This window comes from Drosophila takahashii, chromosome 2R (assembly GCF_030179915.1).
Source record: "Drosophila takahashii strain IR98-3 E-12201 chromosome 2R, DtakHiC1v2, whole genome shotgun sequence".
NCBI lineage: Eukaryota > Metazoa > Arthropoda > Insecta > Diptera > Drosophilidae > Drosophila > Drosophila takahashii.
The window spans coordinates 4,281,960-4,308,382 of NC_091679.1; the positions used below are offsets into that span (position 1 = coordinate 4,281,960).

Here is a 26,423-nt window from a genome sequence, read left to right on the forward strand (position 1 = left end):
GGGATAAACTTACGTTTACCTCCAACGCCCAATTTCGTTCAAACTTTCCATTTCGACGTGTTTTTGGGTCCTGATAGCGGGAAAATTAGTCAAATTGAGCGCAAATAACGGGATTTTTGAAAATAACGGTAAAAGCCGTCATATTTTTAATTTCGGCCAAACAAAACAAAGCCAAAAAACTGCTCATCGGCTGAGTGCGAGCAAAAGTTTTCTACGAACAATTCAATCGATTGCTCTCTGATTCTTTGCTCAAAATCTGAGAGAAGAACACTTATTTGGGGACCGCACGAATCGGTCAACAGTTATTTGCAAGCTTTGATAAAAAACGTAAGAGAAATATTTTAAATAGGTGGTGAGCATTAAAAATACTACAATATCCCGCCATAAACAAACCATTCCAGGATTGTTGGAGCAACAGGCATCGAACCATACTTCGGAAAGTATCTGCGTAAACACATCCCAATTACCTAGTGGTATAGAATTAATGCTGGCAACTATAACAAAAACAATGGGAGCAATGCAGCAAACTCTGCAGGAGCTTGTGCGCACTCAAAATCTCCTCCTGGAGCTTCTAGTCAAACAAAAATCTTAGATGATCACTCTTAAAATATCTTTCTGGAATGCGAATGGCATTTCGCAGCACAAATCGCATTAGGCACTACGAGATACCATCATTCGCTACGACTTATATCCAAGAAACAGCAGTACACCTCAAAACGCAAAGCGGCTACCTAAACCTAGCCTCTATATACTGCCCACCGCGCTTCGCTATTACCGAAGCAGAATTCCTAAACTTCTTCGATGTATTGGGTGACCGCTTTATAGCAGCTGGTGACTACAATTCAAAGCACACCCACTGGGGATCTCGACTCATCAACCCCAAGGGAAAACAACTTTACAACGCGATTATAACTCCGCGAAACAAGCTTGACTTTATTTCTCCGGGTAAGCCTACATATTGGCCAACAGATCCAAATAAGAAACCTGACCTGATTGATTTTGCTATCACAAGAAGAGTGCCGCAGGCTCATGTGCGAGCACTTATCAGATCTATCATCAGATCATTCGCCCATCTTGCTTCACCTCTACGACCACCCTCAGGTTACAGAACGGTTACATTCTCTAACTAATGGTAAAACAGACTGGCTCAAATACAGAAAGTACGTAAGTACTCATATTAATGACCGCCCAAACATTTCCTGTGAAGAAGACTTCGACAATTCAGTTGAAGAGTTAGTGAATGTTATTACACTGGCTGCACAACATTCCACGCAACCTATAACATCTAATAAACCATTTAACAGCAGATGTGCTTCTAGGCACATCGTAGAATTGCTATACAATAAGAGAAGGCTTCGTCGAGACTGGCAAGCCCATAGATCCCCAGCCTCCAAGGAGCGCCTAAAAATAGCCAATTGCATGCTCCGCAAAGCACTAGAAGCTGAGAAAAATAGAGATGAACTATCCTTCATGAAGAAACTCTCACCAAATAGCAAAAGATATCCACTGTGGAAGGCTAAGTCAGGCATATGTCCACCAATAGAAAGTGAACCACCCCTACATACGCAAACAGGAACTTGGGCCCGCAGCAACGAAGAGAGGGCGAATACACTTGCCCACCATTTAGAAAATGTCTTCAAACCACTTCCAGCAACAAATAGCTTTGTGCTGCCATTAATCTCCAATCCTGAAGCTAGCCCGCAAATTATATACCATCCAGAAGAAGTTACAAGAATCATACAGTCCCAAGACAAAAAGAAAGCGCCGGGTCACGATCTCATCACCCCAAAAATGATTGTAGAACTGCCAAACTGTGCAATACATCTTCTAACCATAATATTTAACAGCATGATGAATTTGGGATATTATCCTCAACAATGGAGGAATTCTATCATCATAATGATCCATAAAGCCGGAAAGGACAAGTCCCAGCCATCGTCATATAGGCCTTCAGCCTTCTGCCGTGCCTATCAAAGATATTTGAAAAGCTGATCCTCAGTCGCAGCAAGCAATACTTACAAGCCCACAATGCAATACCAATGCACCAATTCGGATTTCGTGAAAACAGAATTTATGCTTGTTCAATATATGCATGTATACAAGTCGAACTGATCGAACACGAGGCGAGGTTTTACAGACATTGAGGTTAAACCAAATTGGTCGATATGACAAGCTAGGTTAAAACCGTTTACACACGCGGAGCTTTGGCGGGAGAACAGGTTTAAACTCCGGGACTTGCTGCTCCTAATTCCTCCTCGGATGTCTCCCAGGTTGATGCGCGCATCCCTTTAAATTTGGCTAGTGTGCGGATGCGCGGCGCGTTGGGCATTGGCACAGGTTATGTCGTTGGATTAAACCGCCATGTGGTCTTTAGGTCACTGTACAAGGTCTGCACTTCGAATACCATCTATTTGGACTGTAGATCGGGGCTTTCTGGTTACTAATTACTTCAAAACATCTGACGCGGCACAACCTAACGATTTTTAATCCAATTAATTACAGATATGGCAAAAGAAAAGGGCATGCAAAACAATACCTAGCGATTGTGCCACGTAACTTGATTGTGGGCTTTCTTGTGGCGGTAAATCCTCCAGTGAATTGGCCGAATCAATATGTTGCGCCTTTGGAAGGAACTTTTGGCAAAACTGCCTGCGGTATCCACCAGAAATTTCAACAATACCTGTAGTGGATTTTCGTTGTAGGTTAAACACGCACACAATTTTAGCCAAATGCAATTGCACTTACTTCGAATTTTTCCATGGCTGATATTTATGGCTGGATGCCAAACTGGTTGCCGGACCACAATTAGGCGCCGTTACACATGCGTATGTAGATTTTATGGCGACAATATGGTCCTATTGTCCTGCTGATGTGTATGATCCTTGAGATCCTTATGTCCACAAGGGGATAAACTTACGTTTACCTCCAACGCCCAATTTCGTTCAAACTTTCCATTTCGACGTGTTTTTGGGTCCTGATAGCGGGAAAATTAGTCAAATTGAGCGCAAATAACGGGATTTTTGAAAATAACGGTAAAAGCCGTCATATTTTTAATTTCGGCCAAACAAAACAAAGCCAAAAAACTGCTCATCGGCTGAGTGCGAGCAAAAGTTTTCTACGAACAATTCAATCGATTGCTCTCTGATTCTTTGCTCAAAATCTGAGAGAAGAACACTTATTTGGGGACCGCACGAATCGGTCAACAGTTATTTGCAAGCTTTGATAAAAAACGTAAGAGAAATATTTTAAATAGGTGGTGAGCATTAAAAATACTACAATATCCCGCCATAAACAAACCATTCCAGGATTGTTGGAGCAACAGGCATCGAACCATACTTCGGAAAGTATCTGCGTAAACACATCCCAATTACCTAGTGGTATAGAATTAATGCTGGCAACTATAACAAAAACAATGGGAGCAATGCAGCAAACTCTGCAGGGGCTTGTGCGCACTCAAAATCTCCTCCTGGAGCTTCTAGTCAAACAAAAATCTTAGATGATCACTCTTAAAATATTTTTCTGGAATGCGAATGGCATTTCGCAGCACAAATCGCATTAGGCATTACGAGATACCATCATTCGCTACGACTTATATCCAAGAAACAGCAGTACACCTCAAAACGCAAAGCGGCTACCTAAACCTAGCCTCTATATACTGCCCACCGCGCTTCGCTATTACCGAAGCAGAATTCCTAAACTTCTTCGATGTATTGGGTGACCGCTTTATAGCAGCTGGTGACTACAATTCAAAGCACACCCACTGGGGATCTCGACTCATCAACCCCAAGGGAAAACAACTTTACAACGCGATTATAACTCCGCGAAACAAGCTTGACTTTATTTCCCCGGGTAAGCCTACATATTGGCCAACAGATCCAAATAAGAAACCTGACCTGATTGATTTTGCTATCACAAGAAGAGTGCCGCAGGCTCATGTGCGAGCACTTATCAGATCTATCATCAGATCATTCGCCCATCTTGCTTCACCTCTACGACCACCCTCAGGTTACAGAACGGTTACATTCTCTAACTACTGGTAAAACAGACTGGCTCAAATACAGAAAGTACGTAAGTACTCATATTAATGACCGCCCAAACATTTCCTGTGAAGAAGACTTCGACAATTCAGTTGAAGAGTTAGTGAATGTTATTACACTGGCTGCACAACATTCCACGCAACCTATAACATCTAATAAACCATTTAACAGCAGATGTGCTTCTAGGCACATCGAAGAACTGCTATACAATAAGAGAAGGCTTCGTCGAGAGTGGCAAGCCCATAGATCCCCAGCCTCCAAGGAGCGCCTAAAAATAGCCAACTGCATGCTCCGCAAAGCACTAGAAGCTGACATAAATAGAGATGAACTATCCTTCATGAAGAAACTCTCACCAAATAGCAAAAGATATCCACTGTGGAAGGCTAAGTCAGGCAAATGTCCACCAATAGAAAGTGAATCACCCCTACATACGCAAACAGGAACTTGGGCCCGCAGCAACGAAGAGAGGGCGAATACATTTGCCCACCATTTAGAAAATGTCTTCGAACCACTTCCAGCAATGAATAGCTTTGTGCTGCCATTAATCTCCAATTCTGAAGCTAGCCCGCAAATTATATACCATCCAGAAGAAGTTACAAGAACCATACAGTCCCAAGACAAAAAGAAAGCGCCGGGTCACGATCTCATCATCCCAAAAATGATTGTAGAAAAATTGTAGTATTTATTTAACCCCCATTTAATAATAAAATATTTAAAAACACATATTTAAATATGTTAATTAAATAATTATAATATTTTGTTTTTATTAATTACATTTTTTTTTAGTTAAAAAAAATATTTAAAAATTATTTATAAATTACATAATTCAAAAATATAATAAATAAAAAATTTTAAAATAATTGTTTATTAAATGGAGGGTTAAATAAATAATTGTAATTTTTTAATTGATTAACAAATAACTTTTTACCACGTTTTCGAAAAAGTTGGACTCAGTAATTTTTGTATATCTTCGGAACGGTTGGATATATCTTTATTATGTTTTCACTAATCGACCAAGAATTGTATTAGCTTTTCCTAAAAAATAAGAACATTTTGTAAAATTTAGTTTTCTTAAAGAAATAAAAAAAATTTTGTTCAGTGTATTTTCTTTAGTGTTCTTCATCAGCTACTGAGTTTAAAACCATTTCAATTTATAATTTAATTTTATTGATATAATATCCTAGCGCTGCAAGCGTAAGCTTATTATTATTGCGCTAGTCAACTGAAACTGAAAATTTAATACTATTTTGTATTAACGAAACGCCAAACTTATGATTGCAGTGAAAATTCGGTATTTTATTCGACGACGAAAGGGAGTTTGCGCAATGAGATTCAAATAACAACTTACTCTTTAATTTCAATATAAAAAGGCTTAAGCCTAACTTAACGAAGGGGGCGAGAGACGGGGCGAATTCGCGAGCGCGATTAAAGCTTTATTGCGCTCCCGCTCCCGCCTTACACTATTCAACAAATTTCATTATAAAAGCGCAAAGTGCGCAAACACCGCCCCCTCTGAAGGACCGCCGTCTTCAGCACGCCACAGGCAGCACCGCCAGCTTATGGACCGCTCGCCGATACGTCGTATCCTTCGTTTTCCCCTCCGCCACTCGGACCTTGCCGTCAGCGCCGACGTGCACCGCCACGATCCGACCGATCATCCACTGCTGCGGCGGAAGATTGTCCTCGGCGACGACGACGAGAGCTCCCACGGCGACGTTTGGAACCTCCTTGTGCCACTAGTTTTTCGCATGGAGGCTCGAGACGTACTCCCGGGACCATCGCTGCCAAAACTTGTGCCTGAGACACGAGACACTGCGCCATCGTCGTGAGGTGCTCTGGGCGGTATGAACGCAAACTCGCATCCTCTTCTTGTTGCGAATGTTGCGAAACCGCCCCCCTGCTCCGCCAGACGGGCCCGGAACTCTCTCATGTGGCGATCGGCTCCGACAAAGTTCATCGCTTTGTCGCACCACACCTTCTCCGGAATCCCGCGTCGACTCACTAGCCTTTGGAAGGTTAACAAAAACGCATCAGTGGTGAGGTCACACACTAACTCTAAGTGGACCGCTTTGGACGCAAAACATACAAACAATGCCACGTATGATTTGTACGGCGGCTTACCACGGATACGATACGTTATGTTAAATGGGTCACAAAAATCAACACCACAGATATTAAAAGGGCGGGGAGCTCGAAGTCTGTCTGATGGCAAGTTCCCCATGATTTGCGTCAAGAGTTGCGGCTTGCATCGAAAGCAACGAACCCAAGAACGAACTGTTTTGCGGCAAACTTCCTGCGCATTAACCCACCAGATCTTTTCTCGCAACAGACTTACAAGAGCTCGAGGACCAGCATGACAATTTGTAACGTGCAGGTAGGACACGTAGGTAATAACAAACTGTAAGCCTTTCGACAACAACAACGGAAATTTGGCTTCATACTGAATATGAGCATTCAAAAACGGATCCCCAACTCGCAGCAATGTCAAGGAACACCAACCTAATTGTTTCTCCTGGAGAAAAGGGCTTAGTTTTTGAATATTTGTTGCTACCGGTTTGTTTTTCCGAATTTTGCCTAGGTCGTCACTGAACTCGTGAGATTGGATCACTTCCACTATTTTCTCGAACGCAAAATTCAGTTCTCTTGGAGTAAAACTTTTTTTAAAGGGCTGCGACACTTTTTTGCACCTTTGAATAAACTGAAAGACCCATACGAAAACCCTTAGAAGCCTTATGTGCGACGAAAAGGATTATATTTTCTGAAGCACTTAAATGGGCTCTGAGATAATCACAAGCACCAATGCTGATTTGCGTATGTATGCCGACAGTATGTTTCGTTTTGTCGCACGAAGATCCAGGAAAGGGTCATCCAACCGAAATTGAAAGTAATCTTTACCCGGCAACCATACCACGCCAAGGGTTTTAGTTACGTCTGAGTCTGCCGTTAGCGGCATGGCAGCGCTGTCAGATGCGGACAACTCTGGGCAGTTAGAAAACCACTTTGCCAATTCAAATCCTGCCACTTGCAATACCTGAGAAACTTCGTCTCGAAGGCTTAACAGGTCTTCAACGCATCTGGCGCCAGTCAACATAAAAGTCATGAGGGAATTACGCAGAAAATCGAGGTGATAGATTGTGCTTTCTCCGCGCTCCGTAATTTGACTTGCTTAAAGGCAGTGTAGCGACGGTCGTTACCTAAAAAGTGCACTGTGTTTAGTGGGAGGCACACTGGGGCTAGAGGTACGTACCAGGGCACTTGCTAGTGGGTTTCCGGACGTATTTCCAAGTTCTGGTCTGGGGAGGCTGCTGCTCTGTTCGGCGGCCAGGGGGGGGATCCTCTCCCACGCCCACTAAGAGAAGGTCTTTCACCACGAAAGCCTCTCACACGCGCACAGCATCCACAAGCTGACACCCGCGCGTTTTTTACCTCATCACTGCAAACAACAAAATCAGCTATTTACAGTGTTGAACAACGATCCCCGCGCCTAACAGCACCATACAGTGTTGGAAAGTGCCGGAAACGCGGGACCGGTCTGAAATTTGAAATTCTTTTTGAATTTTGCTCAAATTCAGCACCTGGTTACAGGGACGGCAAAGGGCAGAAGGCCAAGGATCGGGCTAATTTCCAACCCCTCCGCTGCGGCGGCGCCCTAAAATAATGGATTTGGGGACCGAAACGGGGCGGTATAACCCCCATCGTAAGCCAAGGGGAAATCCGTGGCCTGCGTGGGAGCCTCCCTTGCGAGACACCCGGGAAGCCTGAGATGGATGGGGCAGAACAGTGGTGCCAAGATCGCCCAGCCAACAGAGGGAAGAAGGGACCGATGGAGTTGCAGCGGCATTTAGGAGGGGCAACAAGATCCCCCGCTCGCCGGCAAGTTCGTTAACCAATGATAAAGAGCTGATCGCAGACGCGGAGGTGGTAAAGGAAACCCCTAAGAGGACGCGCGACCCTGCTAGCCCTGCTAACTCGCAGAGGACAATGCCAGCCAAAAAGAACAAGGCCTCCCATGAGGCTACCTGCCTGGAGGATCTCCTGGAGCTAGGGAAGCTTCTGCAGGAGATGTCTACCAAAATGATGGACAAGTTGGCGCGCCACATAACTGTCGCCACGAGGAAGACGTTCGTGCGCATGAAGGCGCTCCACACGAGCATTCTGGAGGCGAACAGAGAGGGGGGCATGGACGTCAGCACCAGGGTGGATAAACAGGACGCTGCAATCGTGTGCTCGAAATGCAGCCAAAGCTTGGAGAGCGCCGACAAGGTCTGGAGGAAAGAGGCCGCAGCGCAAACGAAGCCATGGCGACGGATAAGCCAGCCGACTACGGCTGATGGACCCGCATCTCAACGGGCCCCACCACCAGCAATGCGCCCTATGCAGCAGGAACGCACCAACGCTTCCAGGAGCACCCGAAGGAACCACCCTAAAGGGCCCCACGGGTTCCGCAGTTCCGGCCGCCGGGTGGGAGGTGGTCAAAAAAAAGGAGAGAGTTACGGGACGCAGTAGACCAGATGCGGTCATTGTCCATGCGAGTGGGAAATCCTACAGCGAGGTGCTAGCCATGGTGACTCGAAGGCACGACAAACAGTTGGCGGACCTGGGAAGCTGTGTAACCAAGGTACGCCGCACCATCAACGGCAGCCTACTGCTCGAGGTGGCCAAAGATAGCGCAGAAAGCGCAGTGGCCATGAAGGAGAGTATTGCGAGGGTTCTAGGCGACGCAGCGACAGTGCAAGCCATGTCGGATGAGACGAAACTGCTCGTTCTGGAGATACGAGATATCGACTCCATCGCGACGGGGCCGGAAATCTGTGCCGCTATCGCGAGCCAGTATGGCATTGATGCTGAGCTCATCAGAGTTCGTAGTCTGCGCCGAGGCTACGCGGAGTCGCAGTCGGCGGTGATCAGCTTACCCTTCTCCCTGGGGAAAGCTGTCCTTCATCGTGGCGAGGTGCGGATAGGATTGACCATTTGCAGGATCCGGGAAAGGACAGGCCCCCCAAGATGCTTCAAATGCCTGGAACCCGGTCATATAGCAGCGAACTACAAGAGCCTAGTGGTTAGGAGCGACTGCTGCTTAAAATGCGGTGAACACGGGCACAAGGCAGCCAAGTGCAGCAATGAGCCTTCATGCTTCATCTGCACTGCGGCAGGAAAGAAGGATACGAGGCACCAGGCAGGAAGCAGATTCTGCTCAGCCACAACCAGCGGGACAGGGAAACCTCGACCGACATGCAGTTGATTCAGCTGAACCTGAACCTGCGCGAACTAGGTTCGGAGGTCGCGTTACTCAGCGAGCCCTACAGAGTAGTAAGAAGCAACGATTGGGTCTCGGATCGCACAGGCAGATGCGGTCATTGTGGCTCTGCGGAGCGGGTGCACCACCCATGCGGGATACGATGGCAGCAGAGGGGTTCGTCCGAGCGAATGTAGGCGGCACGTGGCTCTACAGCTGCTACCTGGCCCCCAGCCTACCACTGGCGACTTTTAGCAGAATCCTGGACGAGCTGTGCAGCGATCTGAGAGGACGGAGCAACGTGGTTATCGGTGGCGACTTTAATGCCTGGGCCCAGGAATGGGACTCCTCCTACACAAACGCCAGGGGACGCATCATTCTTGAAGCTGTTGCGTCGCTGGAGATCGCACTGTTGAACGTGGGCTCCCAGCACACCTTCAACAGAGCTGGGGCCGGGTCAATCATCGACGTTCGCCAGCAGTTCCCTAGCCAGTAGCGCACGCTGGAGGATAGGCGAGGTGTTCCCGGCCAGTGACCATGAGGTCATACTGGTGACAGTTGGTGGACCTCCGTACCATAGCCAGCCGTCAACCGGGCCAAGAAAAGCCTACCGCCATGACACCTTTAGGCCACAGACCTTTGCCAGTGCACTGGAAGGCCGCCACGGAGCTGGACTCGACAGATGAAGCAGCGAATAAGATGGCAGTTAGGCTGGAGGAAGCATGCGACCAAAGTATGCAACAGCGTAAGACCTATCGCAAGCACCACGCGCCAGTGTACTGGTGGAGCGAGGAAATTGCTAGGTTGCGCAGGACCTGTCTTCGAGCCAGGAGGCTCGTTCAAAGGGCGAGAGGCACCGGAAACCTCTCATCCTGCAACACGAACTTCAGGAGTGCAAATAAGGGACACAAACTGGCGATACGGAACAGCAAGAGGGAATGCTACCTCAAGCTCTGCGACGACCTGGAAAACGATCCATGGGGTAGAGCCTACAAGACGGTGGTCAAACGGGTGAGTGCCGGCAATAGGTCGCCTACTGACCCTGCGGTCCTGGAAGGTATTGTCCGAGTTCTGTTTCCGAGAGGTAGCCCCCATTCCATCCCCCGATGGACGGGACAAGTTGGGAGCCCGATAATTCCGGTCACGGAGGCGGAACTACTAGGGCCATATCGGGTCCCAAATAACGCAGTTAAGACCCTGCTAACCCTCCACCTGGGTGCGGTAGCATCGCTCTACAACAGGTGTCTGCTGGAAGGGACCTTCCCCGTCAGGTGGAAACGCCAAAAGCTCCTGCTCTTAGCGAAGCCAGGGAAACCAGCGGGTGAAGCGTCTTCATATAGACCCATCCGCCTGCTGGACACCATAGGCAAGGTCTTTGAAAGGGTCATAGCTACGAGACTGAATGCAGCAATGGAAGGTGCCGGGGGACTTTCGGCCAATCAATACGGCTTCCGGAAAGGGAAATCGACCCTCGACGCTATAGAGAGGGTCACAAGCATTGCCGCTAAAGCCATCCCTGGTACCAGATGGAAAGGCGGGACGAAGAAATACTGTCTAGTGGTCACGCTTGACATTCGGAACGCTTTTAACTCGGCCGATTGGGGAAGGACACTGGAGGCACTACGGTCCTTTAACATACCCGAATACCTGCTGAATGTAGTTCACAGCTACCTCAGCAAGAGGGAGCTGGTCCTAGAAACCTCGGCGGGCCCCAGGACATACGAAGTGACAGCCGGAGTCCCTCAGGGTTCGGTACTGGGCCCACTGCTTTGGAACACGATGTATGACGGAGTTCTGAAGCTTCCACTGTCAAGCAGCACTGAGATAGTTGGCTTCGCAGACGATGTGGCTCTGGTTGTGGTGGCCAAGGAAGTTGCCGCCGTGGAAGCAGCTGCAAACTGCGCAATTCGAGCAGTGGAGGTGTGGCTCTCAGTGGCAGGCCTAGAGCTGGCCTCACACAAAACAGAAGCGGTGCTGATATCAAGCAGGAAAGCAGTAGAGTCGGCGCAGATTCAGATCGGAGGGACGACGATCTCATCGCAACGCGCCATAAGGTACCTGGGAGTCATGCTGGACACCCGCCTATCCTATCGGGAACACTTAAGGTTCGTTAACAAGAAGGCAAGCGAGACCACGGAATCTCTCTGCAGGATCCTGCTGAATACCAGGGGACCAAAGCAGGACAGACGCAGGCTCCTCGCGACCATAGTCAAGTCGCAGCTGCTGTACGCTGCTCCGGTATGGGCCAAGGCCACGGCTGTTGGCAGCTACATGCGAGGCGTCAACGCGACGTATCGACTGTGTGCTGTCAGAAAAGCGAGCGCTTTCAGGACGATCTCGGATGACGCAGCGCTCGTCATTGCAGGCCAAGTTCCCCTGTGCGAACTGGTGCGGGAGGCCAAGGAGATACGGGCGGCCCTAGCAGGCGAACAGACGGACCAAATATCCAAGGCGGAGGTGAAGAGGTGTGCCAGGATGCAGAGCGTCGACAACTGGCAGGCGGCCTGGGACTGCTCCAGCAAGGGACGCTGGACCCACCAGCTCATCCCCAACATAGAGCCATGGGTAAACAGGAAGCACGGTCAGGTAGACTTCTACCTCACGCAGGCGTTGAGTGGGTACGGTTGCTACCGGAGCTATCTTAAGCGCTTCGGACACGACACTGAGGAAGGTTGCCCAGAGTGCGGCAGTGGGATTGTCGAAGACGCTCATCACGTCCTCTTCGAATGTCGTCGTTTTGGCTACGATCGCCAAAGGCTAGAGGAGACCACAGGGGTAAGAGTTCAGCCTGAAACTTTTGTGCCCCTCATGCTGTTGAGTGAGGAGAATTGGGAAGCGACGGCAGCCTACGCAGCGTGTGTACTGCGAACGCTGCGTCGCATCGAGAGGGAGAGGAGAGAAACTTCAGCCTAGGTGGCTACAGTTGCGCGAAGCAATACCTTGCGGTGATACCGCGCAATCACAGCACCTACTCTTGTTGTCTGTACTACTTTATGTTAGTCTATATATAAGTGTAAAATAATAAAGGAATATAAAAAAAAAAAAAATAATAAAAGTCATTCTGAATGACCTTGGCGGCTTTTTGACACGAATCCTGCGCGATCTCTCCAAGCCGCTTTAAACACCTAATCGCCAGATAGGGTGCTGGCGAAGTTCCATAGGTCACGGTGTTCAGCTTGAAGATTTTTAGAAACTCAGATGGATCTCGTCTCCACACTATGAGCTGAAAGTTTCGGTCAGCTTCGTCAACCATTACTTGACGATACATCTTTTTTGCGTCTGCTGCCAGCGCAAACTTGTGAAGTCTGAACCGAAGCAGGTGCTTTGAGGTTGCTTTGAGGTTGCAGCACGCATTGGTGCGGAATGAAATAGTGCGGAGTGACTGGAATTTTATTGTTAGTGGAAGACATGTGGCCCATCGCTTCATATGCTTCCATAAATTCCAGATACATCTTTCAAGCGACAAAACTTTATATGATGAACCAAGAGTGTTTGGGTCAAATTTGAACGGCAGACGAACCGAAAATCTCCCGGACGACAATCTTTGAGTATTTTTCTCAAAGTGTTGCTCACAAAGTTGCTGCTCAGGGGTATGGACCTTGGCCTTGATCGGCAAGTCCTCCACAGACAAAAATTTCTGCAGGGTTGTGTCGATTGAATCCAACACTTCCTTCTGGCAGCTGAGATGTACCAACTTTTCAATATTTCTTATTTTTTCTGAGGCACATCTCCCTGACACTATCCACCCGAGAACTGTTTGCTGCAAAATGGGAAACTCAGGCCCTTGCTTTATCTGGCCGACTGACAATAGTTCAAAGAACGAGTCTGCGCCTATAAGCATATCTATTTTTTGGGGCTTGAAGAAGAATGGATCTACCAATTAAATTTTTTCAGTCACCCTCCAGCTGCTGGTGTTCACCGTTTGATATGGATGATAACCAGAAATATTTTTTAGTATGTAAAAATCGGACTACAATTGACTGCTACCAACTCGCGACTTGACTATCGTGTGAATTTTCTTGGTTGCTTGAGCATTAGTTCCACCAATGCACCGCAAGCTCAAACACATGTCCTCTCTCTTAATCTTAATCTCTGAGCGAGCTCATCGGTCACAAAATTTACTTGTGAACCAGAATCGAGCAACGCTCGAGCCGAAACTAATTTGCCACTTTTTGTTTGGACGCTCACGATGGCTGTGGCAAGAATAACTCTATCCGTTGCAGTCGCATGCAAAACATGCGAAGTGGATGGAGTATTCTGAGGAGGAGGTGGCAACGCGAGATTTGATAGCGAATAAATGTGCAGCAATGTGTGGTGTCAGGACTTACACACCCTGCATCTTTTCGATTTGCATCTTTTCCCGTTTGGCCCTTTCGGAGAAAGTTAACGCATAAAGGAGCCTTTTTTGCGAAATCGAATCTTTGCTGAACTGTTAGGGCAGCAAAAGCACTGCAGTTTCCTACTTGATGTTCTGCTGAGTTGCAAAACACACATACTTCGGGGTCGTCTATGGCAGCAACAAACGAAAAACTCCTATTTCCATTCTTCTTAGGATAAGCCTGGCTCTACTGAACAATTTTTGGCTTACACGCTTCTTCGGCAACCATATGCTGATAGCGCTTGTTCAGGGCCGACTCACACTCGCTCCAAAGAGGAAGCGAAGTATAATCTAACTGTTCTTCCCATTTTCTTTTAGTTCCTGCATCGACTTTGCCCATTACTATATGGATGAGAATACGTTTATTCGTAATACGTTTGTCATCCCCAATGGACAAAAGAGAATCGTACAGCGCTGTGACTGTGTCAATATCGTGCAGCGTGTCATCTTTGTCAACAAAAGTTTCGAAAAGGTTGAAAGGTGAAAGGTTGGAAGAGCGACGCTCGGCAAACGGCATTGTGGTGTGCGCGTTGCCGGCGGAGCGGAATTGTCAACGCTCTTACGGGGTTATATACCTTTTTTTTCAAAAAAACGAAAAATTTTTTTTGCTGAATCTTAAAGTATATTCCTTAGAGCACATTTTCCCAAATTTTATCTCAAAGTCGTGTTTTTTCAAAAGTGCCTTCGCTGTGACCACGATTGCACAAGAACTATTTGATCAATCTTCTTCAATTTTTTTTAAAATTATTCGTAATGATTGTGCCGAGTTCGTGAACGATTTTGATTTCGCAGATCAGAATTTTTTAACAAAATTTTTATAACGCGAAAAATCAACTTTTTCGAAAAATTTTCTACTGTATGCAGAAAAAACCAAATATTCTTGAAATTAATCGTACACGAACTGGAAATAATACTATACTAATACAAATTTGTTGCTTTTTTGAATTCAGTTGACCTGCTGGACTTCCCTCGTGGTCACCGCAAGCCTCTATAAAAAAAAAGAGTTCCGAGAGAATTGCCATAACTTCGTAAACTATTCATATTTTCTCAAGAACAAACGCTTGTTGTTTCGATAAAAACATGTACTATCAATAAATAATAACTTCAGTGTCATAAAATAATTGCTACACACCTGAAAAAAAATCCAAAGTTCCCTCAATTTTTTCGCTCAAAAAGGTATATAACCCCTTAAGCTTTGTCTACGCAATTAGGGAAATTAGCAACGATTTTTCTAATATCGCAGTCTCTTCTAACTCTTCGGGGTACACATGATCTGAATCTTTCGCTTCAATTTTATTTTGTATAAGCGAAGCATTTTCAATGTGCGTATTTAGGATTTCTAATCGACATTTTAACTCAACCGTATTTAAAGAGAATCGACCCTCATTTAAACATCTTTGCGTTCGCTCTATACTCCTCATATATCCATCTCGTTGGTTTTTCAACTCTTCGATGTCCTTGTGGTTACTTTCTTTTGGCATTTTTTTTGTTTTGGTATCGAAGAGTTTAAAATTTAATTTATTTTAGATTTTTTTACAAATTATATGTATGTAAATGTATACAAAAAATTTTTTTTATACCCTTGCAGAGGGTATTATGATTTCAGTCAGAAGTTTGCAACGCAGTGAAGGAGACATTTCCGACCCCATTTCTTGATCAGCATCACAAGACGAGTCGATCTAGCCATGTCCGTCTGTCCGTCCGTCTGTCCGTCCGTTTCTACGCAAACTAGTCTCTCAGTTTTGAAGCTATCGGGATGAAACTTTCGTAAAAGTCGTATTTCTATTGCAGGTAGTATGTATGTCGGAACCAACCGGATCGGACAACTATATCTTATAGCTCCCATAGGAAGGATCAAAAAAAAAAAACGTAAATTGAAATTTTACCTTCTACTCTTGGGAATATTTTTATACCCTTGCAGAGGGTATTATGATTTCAGTCAGAAGTTTGCAACGCAGTGAAGGAGACGTTTCCGACCCCATAAAGTATATATATTCTTGATCAGCATCACAAGACGAGTCGATCTAGCCATGTCCGTCTGTCCGTCTGTCCGTCCGTCTGTCCGTCTGTCCGTCTGTCTGTTTCTACGCAAACTAGTCTCTCAGTTTTTGAGCTATCGGGACGAAACTTTCGCAAAAGTCTTCTTTCTATTGCAGGTAGTATATATGTCGGAGCCGACCGGATCGGACAACTATATCTTATAGCTCCCATAGGAAGGATCGGAAAAAAAAACTTTAAAAAATTCTAGCTTCGGTGTTTTTTAAAATATTACCTTCTACTTTTGGGGATGTTATTTTTTAAATATTTCTGAATTTCGAATTAATTATTTAAAAAATCGGACTACTATATCATATAGCTGCCATAGAAACGATCGGAAAATTAATGGAAAAGTAATAGGAAATAAATTCTAGCTTCTTTGATTTTTATTGTATTATCTTCTACTCTAGGATATGACCCTTTTTAAATATTTCCGAATTTCAATTTTAATTTGATCAAAATCGGACGACTATATCATATAGCTGCCATAGGAACAATCGGAAAATTAATGAGAAATATTAGAAAATTGAACATTTTTGCGATTTGTTATTAATAGGAATGATCTGCAAGGGTATATAAGCTTCGGCTGGCCGAAGCTAGCTTCCTTTCTTGTTTTTTATATATTTCTGAATTTCGGTTTTTTTGTTTTTTAAATCGGATCACAATATCATAAAGCTGTTATAGGAACGGTCGAAAAATTAAATGGAAATTAATGGGAAAAAAATGATATCTTTGTTGGTTTTTATTACATTCCCTTCTACTCTGGGATATGACTATTTTGAAATATTTCCGAATTTCGATTTTAATTTTTAAAAGATCGAACTACTATATCATATATCGAAAACGACGAAAGATAACTCGAAAGAACGGGCTACGCTGTCTGTGTGTGTGTGTATGTGTGTACGGCTGGCGGTGCTTAACGCAATGCTAACGGAGAATGATGCACTGACCGATAACTAAGGGCAACGAATATATAAACCTGACGCTTAAAAGCGCGGAAAATGGCGAAAAGCGAGGGAAATTTCCGGAAAATGCGCGGCAGAAAGTTTGCCGGGAATTTAATTCTCGAATTAAAACTTTTCACAATTCTCAACTTTTACCCTTTTAATTTTTGCAAGGCTATAATTGGTGCTCATTACGACGAGAAATGGGGGAATTTTATTTTTTAAACAACCAGGATGCCGACAAATTTATTTATTTTTTGTTTCTTATTATATATATATTTGTATGGATGTATGTATGTATCAGAATTATAATCGTTAGTACATGCAAGTTTTATTTATTTCTTGGTTTGAATGCTCGCTATCTACCGAATTGTTCACACGAATGCAAAAAGTTGAAAGATGGTCCAAAACACAATTTACGACACGCCACAGATTAACTTTTAACTTTTAGCACTCTATACCTGGTGGGACGATTCACATCCGTCGGTAACTTCCCTTTCGAATCCATATGCCTTCCTTCCTGTCCGTAAGGAATTAATGCGGTGAACTTGGCTATAACGGCGGTTGAGAACTGCAACGGCCAAAATGTTCCAGCGGCAGCACGACGAATTTACGTGGGCAGCAACTGGCGACAAGCAGCGGCAACAACAATTTCACTGGTCCACTTAACGGCGATTTAAGACTGCAGCGGCCAAAATTTTCCAGCGGCAGCAACGACGAATTAAAGTAGGCAGGAACAGCGGATTAACAGCGACAACAACAACTACACTGGTCCAGCTAACGGCGATTGAGAACAGCAGCAGCTTGCAAACTTCCAACAAAATAAATTTGGCGGCAACAATTTTATTTGACGGCAGCAACGACGAATTAAATCGGCAGCAACAGATCACTTTAATGTTGTAAAAAGCCGGCGCGATTTATTTAATTAATTTGTTTGTTTTACCAAAAAAAAAAACAACTCGAGTTCCACTGCTAATCACGTCGGGGTCACCATGAAAATTTAATACTATTTTGTATTACAACGCAAAAACTTGTGATTGCAGGGAAATTTGATATTTTATTTTTGGCGACGACGAAAGGGAGTTTGCGCGAATCTCATTCATATAACAACTAACTCTTTAATTTCAATATATAAACGCTTAAGCCTAACTTAACGAAGGGGGCGAAAGACGGGGCGAATTCGCGAGCGCGATTAAAGCTTTATTGCGCTCCCGCTCCCGCCTTACACTATTCAACAAATTTCATTATAAAAGCGCAAAGTGCGCAAACAAAAACTTCAAAATGAAGTTTATTTCATCATGAAGAATATCCAAAAAAAAGAGGGGCCCGGATAAAGGTTTTTCGCAAGACCTATTTTTCGGTGGACATCCAGCGTTTTCCCAACACTCAAAAGTGGCATAAGGCCCGCGGGCCTTATTCTGAATGCGCTTTACAACTTACCCAACAGTAATTCTCTTATCGGTATTCTCATTAACTCAAAATGCATTTTAAAATTTTTTGAAGTTTCCGGACACTATGACATTTTTATACCCTTGCAGAGGGTATTATGATTTCAGTCAGAAGTTTGCAACGCAGTGAAGGAGACGTGGCCGACCCCATAAAGTATATATATTCTTGATCAGCATCACAAGACGAGTCGATCTAGCCATGTCCGTCTGTCCGTCTGTCCGTCCGTCTGTCCGTCTGTCTGTTTCTACGCAAACTAGTCTCTCAGTTTTTGAGCTATCGGGATGAAACTTTCCCAAAAGTCTTCTTTCTATTGCAGGTAGTATATATGTCGGAACCAACCGGATCGGAACTATATCTTATAGCTCCCATAGGAAGGATCGGAAAAAAAACTTTAAAAAATTCTAGCTTCGGTGTTTTTTGAAATATTACCTTCTACTTTTGGGGATGTTATTTTTTAAATATTTTTGAATTTCGAATTAAATATTTAAAAAATCGGACTACTATATCATATAGCTGCCATAGGAACGATAGGTAAATTAATGGAAAAGTAATAGGAAATAAATTCTAGCTTCTTTGGTTTTTATTGTATTATCTTCTACTCTAGGATATGACTCTTTTTAAATATTTCCGAATTTCAATTTTAATTTGATCAAAATCGGACGACTATATCATATAGCTGCCATAGGAACGATCGGAAAATTAATGAGAAATATTAGAAAATTGATTTTTGCGATTTGTTAATTAATAGGAATGATCTGCAAGGGTATATAAGCTTCGGCTGGCCGAAGCTAGCTTCCTTTCTTGTTTTATTGTTGAATGCGGTTAGCACCAAGCTTTAAAATGTGACATTCCCCTTTCTTGTTAATTACTTTGGTGATTTATAAAAATTTAAAAAGTAAAACCAATATACTGGGGCAATCTCGCCACATAGGGGGGTAAAATCGGCACACCACTGGGGCAATTTCGTCACCTGAAAAATGTAGGGAGTTTAACGCCTGTAAATATGCTACACTGATCAAGCGTACCATTTTTGTTGACGTTCTATATTTGTTTCTGCTGCTGGTAGTCTGTTCGTTAGCCAGCTAACGAATTTACCCTAAGCATAGGGTGGCGAAATTTCCCCAGACATCACTTTTTTAGAAATAATTATTTTTCATCCGAAATTAGGCGCGAAGTTAAAAATCACCAACGCAGAAATGCACTTTATAGCACTTTGTATTATATAAAAACAAGAAAAGAAGTTAACTTCGGCCAGCCGAAGTTTATATACCATGGCGGTATGCCTACTTAAAATGTTGTTTTTACATTGTCAAAAATCAAAACGCCTACTTTCTACAAAGTTACAATAGTTTTTCTATTATTTTTTTGATTATTCCTATGGGAGCCATAAGATATAGTGGTCCGATCCGGCTCGTTCCGACATATGTACTACCTGCAATAGAAAGAAGACCTTTGGGAAAGTTTCATCGCGATTGCTTTAAAACTGAGGGACTAGTTCGCATAGAAACGGACAGACAGACAGACGGACAGTCGGGCATGGCTAGATTAACTCGGCTATTGATGCTGATCAAGAATATATGGGACGTTCCATGTCAACCCGGCCACCCCACTTTTTTCTTTTTTTTGTATGTGGACAGTACCACATTGATTGCAAAGCCACTTGCTTCCAATAGTTTACCTCATACCTATTTTGTCAATGTTACCACTCTTTCGCCGTATAATCGCGTTGAAAAGAAAACACAAAATCATTTTTATCCTGCTAACGGAAGAAAAAATTTGCATGGTTCAAAAGCAGAAAAATCTGTCTTTCCATAGCCGATTACGAGAAAAAAAATAGATTTTATTGGACCGTAGATGACCAAGCAATAGCGTTTTTAAAGTCTAAAAGTAGGATTTCGTCCAAAGGGCCAGTCTGCAAAAATACCATTATATTTTTCTCAGAAAGCCCCATATTTAACGGATTTTATGCCACTGAGTTCAAAGTGGGATCTCTCTTGAGGAATTAGCTATGAATTCTTTTCATTGATTTGTTAATTTTTTCCTAAGCATATACGATTCGGAAACGCTTCCTTCTAGCTGTTACATACTTTTGCACGAATACAATATTTTATTTTTTATATTATATTTTTTTTTTTGGCCAAATCATGGTACACGTGTTATTATTTTTTGAAGAGCACACGTAAAAAAAGCATCAGGCAAATGAAAAATGTCACACAAGAAAAGGTGTTCGGTTTGTAAAAGAACCGCAAATATATATAACACTAGCAGGGTCGGTAGCCCGCAGCTTCGCCTGCGGAAATTAAAATTGAAAACTAAGAATACTCTTATACTTGGCTTTTATTTTACATTTTTTAGCCTATAAGCCGAGAAAATATTTTATCATAACTTTCTTTTTTTTAATTTCCGTAAAAACATAAAAAAAAAAATCCATAAAAAAATCCTAAAATTCTAATTGCTTACGTAAGTTATCAGCTGCACAGAACAGAAAAAAGAAATTCATTTTTCGACACAAATCCTTACATTAATTTTCTTCATAACATTAGTAGGGGAGCAATTTCGTCAGCATTTTTTCAAAGCTATTTTTTGTCCATCTTGAGACACGTTGTCATATTTATATTTATACCCTTGCAGAGGGTACTATGATTTCTGTCAGAAGTTTGCAACGCAGCACAGTGGGGCGAAAAAGCCAAAAGTCTGCCTTAAATCTGCGGAGCCCTATATCGAATATCTTTTGATGGGGCATTGTTGAAGGCAATTAAATATGTAAAAAAACATCATAAGGTGAATTTTTTTAGTGAAATTTTTTTGTTGTAGAAAATTTTTAAGAAAAAATAAATTGTTTTTTTAAGAAAAAAAATATAAATAAATAACTTATAGGGTTCTAAGTTTTCCAATATTTTATTTTAATTTAACTTGATTTTTGAAAAAAAAATTATTCAAATCGGTCAACTATATCTTATAGCTGCCATATAAACGCTTATTACAAAGGGGAATGTCTCGGTTCTATTTCAATATTGGTTCATATAAATTGGGATTAAGGCATAATTTATCATTTTAGCTCTATGCTTACCTTTTTTTTTAATTGGTCAATGATATCTTATAGATGACATAGAATCAATCAAGGAAATATAGCTTATTTAAAAAAAAAACTGGTAGAAACCGGTATTTATTTCATATCTGTATTTTTAGTAAAATAACATAATTTAAAATAATAAACCCAAATTTGTTTATTAATTTATCATTATCTTGATCAATACCTTCACATAAGTAAAATATCTTCATGATGTTAGGGCGCGCGGATAACCAGGGCTGACGATATTTCAAATTATGAACATTTCTTGCTAACTTAAACTGCGGTTTTCTCAGAAGAGGCACAAAAGGGCAGGCTAATTTTTTCAGAAAATGTAGTTAAATATCTAAACTTTTTTTAAAAAAAAGAATTAAACGGGGATCTAGGGTGTAACACTACTTTACGTCTAAAAATATCCAAAAAATCCCAATTTTTTTTGGACCCCTTTTAAAAAATTAAAAAAAATAGTAATTATGTATCTAAAATTTTTATAGTTTTTTTAATATTTTAAGAATTGGTTGCTCTTTAAATTTCAATCGTTACATATACAACTTAGGCCCTTGGGCGCTTTCAGAAAAATTTCAAAGAAATTATGTTTCGAAAAATCCACTTTATAAATCTGTAGTGGGAGAACCATTCATCACAGATCACTCTTTCCTTTGGATTTGTATAGAGAATTGAATTGTTTTTAAAGTTGCATTGCAACATTTTGGAAAATCTTAAAAAAAAAAAACCATTTTGGCAGGCTTTTTGTTCTAGGCGCCCCACAGTGCGCAGTGAAGGAGACGTTTCCGACCCCATAAAGTATATATATTCTTGATCAGCATCACAAGACGAGTCGATCTAGCCATGTCCGTCTGTCCGTCTGTCCGTCCGTCTGTCCGTCTGTCTGTTTCTACGCAAACTAGTCTCTCAGTTTTTGAGCTATCGGGATGAAACTTTCCCAAAAGTCTTCTTTCTATTGCAGGTAGTATATATGTCGGAACCAACCGGATCGGAACTATATCTTATAGCTCCCATAGGAAGGATCGGAAAAAAAACTTTAAAAAATTCTAGCTTCGGTGTTTTTTGAAATATTACCTTCTACTTTTGGGGATGTTATTTTTTAAATATTTTTGAATTTCGAATTAAATATTTAAAAAATCGGACTACTATATCATATAGCTGCCATAGGAACGATAGGTAAATTAATGGAAAAGTAATAGGAAATAAATTCTAGCTTCTTTGGTTTTTATTGTATTATCTTCTACTCTAGGATATGACTCTTTTTAAATATTTCCGAATTTCAATTTTAATTTGATCAAAATCGGACGACTATATCATATAGCTGCCATAGGAACGATCGGAAAATTAATGAGAAATATTAGAAAATTGATTTTTGCGATTTGTTAATTAATAGGAATGATCTGCAAGGGTATATAAGCTACGGCTGGCCGAAGCTAGCTTCCTTTCTTGTTTTATTGTTGAATGCGGTTAGCACCAAGCTTTAAAATGTGACATTCCCCTTTTTTGTTAATTACTTTGGTGATTTATAAAAATTTAAAAAGTAAAACCAATATACTGGGGCAATCTCGCCACATAGGGGGGTAAAATCGGCACACCACTGGGGCAATTTCGTCACCTGAAAAATGTAGGGAGTTTAACGCCTGTAAATATGCTACACTGATCAAGCGTACCATTTTTGTTGACGTTCTATATTTGTTTCTGCTGCTGGTAGTCTGTTCGTTAGCCAGCTAACGAATTTACCCTAAGCATAGGGTGGCGAAATTTCCCCACACATCACTTTTTTAGAAATAATTATTTTTCATCCGAAATTAGGCGCGAAGTTAAAAATCACCAACGCAGAAATGCACTTTATAGCACTTTGTATTATATAAAAACAAGAAAAGAAGTTAACTTCGGCCAGCCGAAGTTTATATACCATGGCGGTATGCCTACTTAAAATGTTGGTTTTACATTGTCAAAAATCAAAACGCCTACTTTCTACAAAGTTACAATAGTTATACCCGTTACTCGTAGAGTAAAAGGGTATATTAGATTCGTGCAAAAGTATGTAACAGGTAGAAGGAAGCGTTTCCGACCCTATAAACTATATATATTCTTGATCGGGATCACTAGCCGAGTCGATCTAGCCATGTCTGTCTGTCTGTCTGTCTGTCTGTCTGTCTGTCTGTCTGTCTGTCTGTCTGTCTGTCTGTCTGTCTGTCTGTCTGTCTGTCTGTCTGTCTGTCTGTCTGTCTGTCTGTCTGTCTGTCTGTCTGTCTGTCTGTCTGTCTGTCTGTCTGTCTGTCTGTCTGTCTGTCTGTCTGTCTGTCTGTCTGTCTGTCTGTCTGTCTGTCTGTCTGTCTGTCTGTCTGTCTGTCTGTCTGTCTGTCTGTCTGTCTGTCTGTCTGTCTGTCTGTCTGTCTGTCTGTCTGTCTGTCTGTCTGTCTGTCTGTCTGTCTGTCTGTCTGTCTGTCTGTCTGTCTGTCTGTCTGTCTGTCTGTCTGTCTGTCTGTCTGTCTGTCTGTCTGTCTGTCTGTCTGTCTGTCTGTCTGTCTGTCTGTCTGTCTGTCTGTCTGTCTGTCTGTCTGTCTGTCTGTCTGTCTGTCTGTCTGTCTGTCTGTCTGTCTGTCTGTCTGTCTGTCTGTCTGTCTGTCTGTCTGTCTGTCTGTCTGTCTGTCTGTCTGTCTGTCTGTCTGTCTGTCTGTCTGTCTGTCTGTCTGTCTGTCTGTCTGTCTGTCTGTCTGTCTGTCTGTCTGTCTGTCTGTCTGTCTGTCTGTCTGTCTGTCTGTCTGTCTGTCTGTCTGTCTGTCTGTCTGTCTGTCTGTCTGTCTGTCTGTCTGTCTGTCTGTCTGTCTGTCTGTCTGTCTGTCTGTCTGTCTGTCTGTCTGTCTGTCTGTCTGTCTGTCTGTCTGTCTGTCTGTCTGTCTGTCTGTCTGTCTGTCTGTCTGTCTGTCTGTCTGTCTGTCTGTCTGTCTGTCTGTCTGTCTGTCTGTCTGTCTGTCTGTCTGTCTGTCTGTCTGTCTGTCTGTCTGTCTGTCTGTCTGTCTGTCTGTCTGTCTGTCTGTCTGTCTGTCTGTCTGTCTGTCTGTCTGTCTGTCTGTCTGTCTGTCTGTCTGTCTGTCTGTCTGTCTGTCTGTCTGTCTGTCTGTCTGTCTGTCTGTCTGTCTGTCTGTCTGTCTGTCTGTCTGTCTGTCTGTCTGTCTGTCTGTCTGTCTGTCTGTCTGTCTGTCTGTCTGTCTGTCTGTCTGTCTGTCTGTCTGTCTGTCTGTCTGTCTGTCTGTCTGTCTGTCTGTCTGTCTGTCTGTCTGTCTGTCTGTCTGTCTGTCTGTCTGTCTGTCTGTCTGTCTGTCTGTCTGTCTGTCTGTCTGTCTGTCTGTCTGTCTGTCTGTCTGTCTGTCTGTCTGTCTGTCTGTCTGTCTGTCTGTCTGTCTGTCTGTCTGTCTGTCTGTCTGTCTGTCTGTCTGTCTGTCTGTCTGTCTGTCTGTCTGTCTGTCTGTCTGTCTGTCTGTCTGTCTGTCTGTCTGTCTGTCTGTCTGTCTGTCTGTCTGTCTGTCTGTCTGTCTGTCTGTCTGTCTGTCTGTCTGTCTGTCTGTCTGTCTGTCTGTCTGTCTGTCTGTCTGTCTGTCTGTCTGTCTGTCTGTCTGTCTGTCTGTCTGTCTGTCTGTCTGTCTGTCTGTCTGTCTGTCTGTCTGTCTGTCTGTCTGTCTGTCTGTCTGTCTGTCTGTCTGTCTGTCTGTCTGTCTGTCTGTCTGTCTGTCTGTCTGTCTGTCTGTCTGTCTGTCTGTCTGTCTGTCTGTCTGTCTGTCTGTCTGTCTGTCTGTCTGTCTGTCTGTCTGTCTGTCTGTCTGTCTGTCTGTCTGTCTGTCTGTCTGTCTGTCTGTCTGTCTGTCTGTCTGTCTGTCTGTATGAACGCTGAGATCTCGGAAACTATAAAAGCTAGAAGATTGGCATTTTGCTTGCAGATTCTAGGAGTTCCTACGCAGCGCAAGTTTGTTTCAAAAGGGTGCCACGCCCCCTCTAACGCCCACAATCGCTTATATACGATTTTAAAAATTTCAATATTTTGGAAAAGTTAAAATGCAGTTTTATTGTGTTTATCAATACTATCGAAATGTAGAAGAAATTTTTTAAATCAGACCATTCGTTAAAAAGTTACGGCGGATCAAAGTTTTTCTCCATCTCTTTCGCACTCCCTTTAGCTGAGTAACGGGTATCTGATAGTCGGGGCACCCGACTATAGCGTTCTCTCTTGTTTTTCTATTATTTTTTTGATTATTCCTATGGGAGCCATAAGATATAGTGGTCCGATCCGGCTCGTTCCGACATATGTACTACCTGCAATAGAAAGACTTTTGGGAAAGTTTCATCGCGATTGCTTTAAAACTGAGGGACTAGTTCGCATAGAAACGGACAGACGGACAGACTGACAGACTGACAGACTGACAGACGGACAGACGGGCATGGCTAGATTAACTCGGCTATTGATGCTGATCAAGAATATATATACTTTATGTGGTCGGAAACGTCTCCTTTACTGCGTTGCAAACATCTGACTGAAATTATAATACCCTCTGCAAGGGTATAAAAACTGTATCTTATCCCTTTTCAATTGTGGCATACAGAAAAAATTTCGTCGAGAACTAAATGTAGCTTTTGAACTATTAAAACACATTTCACTATGGACGGCAGTCCATGTAGTGACGAAGCGCACCAGGAGAGTGTGCGAAAATTGAAAATCTGCTGTGATAGTCCGATCGTAATAAGTAATACACCAATCGAAAGGTATTGCAAAAACTTAAAAGATTGCATACCAAGACTTTAAGAAAATCAATTGGCTTGGGAGAGAGAGCGGTGAAAGTGAAAAAGTGAAAATTTCGAAATTTTGAAAATACCCGACGAATGAGGGGTCATTTGTCAAAATCCGACGCTCCGTTCAAAAGTTATAGCCAAAATAAGATTTTCTTCGTCTTCCCAAAATGAAAATTTAATTCTGTTTGTCAGTTTGTCAGTTTGTCCAAAACATGTTTTTTAAGTTTTGAAAATTTGATATGACGTTCATCACATCTATATAAAAAACTTTTGTTTTACCACTTTTGGAAAAACTCGCTAGTTTAGCGGGAAAACAGCTATAAATAGCTAAAATTCGGAAAGCCGTAACTTCTATACTACTACAGGCTACAGCTACAGGCTTGTGCTGCATCTCGTTTGAAAGGTATTTTTAAATGCTATAAACGCTTTCTATATGCAATTTGTGTAAATGTAATAGTTAAAAAGATATGAACAAAAG

At 42.9% G+C, this 26,423-nt stretch overlaps 1 long non-coding RNA gene across 1 annotated transcript in view; it reads right to left on the reverse strand.

The window, feature by feature from the left end:
• Window positions 1–2,202: 2,202 nt before the first annotated feature.
• LOC138912606 (uncharacterized) overlaps window positions 2,203–26,423 on the reverse strand; it is a 59,958-nt gene continuing 35,737 nt past the window's right edge. The window contains exons 2-4 of the long non-coding RNA XR_011418167.1: window positions 2,746–2,974; window positions 2,537–2,680; window positions 2,203–2,473 (exon numbers count right to left, since the gene is read on the reverse strand). This is a non-coding gene — a long non-coding RNA (uncharacterized lncRNA). The remainder of the gene's footprint in view (window positions 2,474–2,536; window positions 2,681–2,745; window positions 2,975–26,423) is intronic.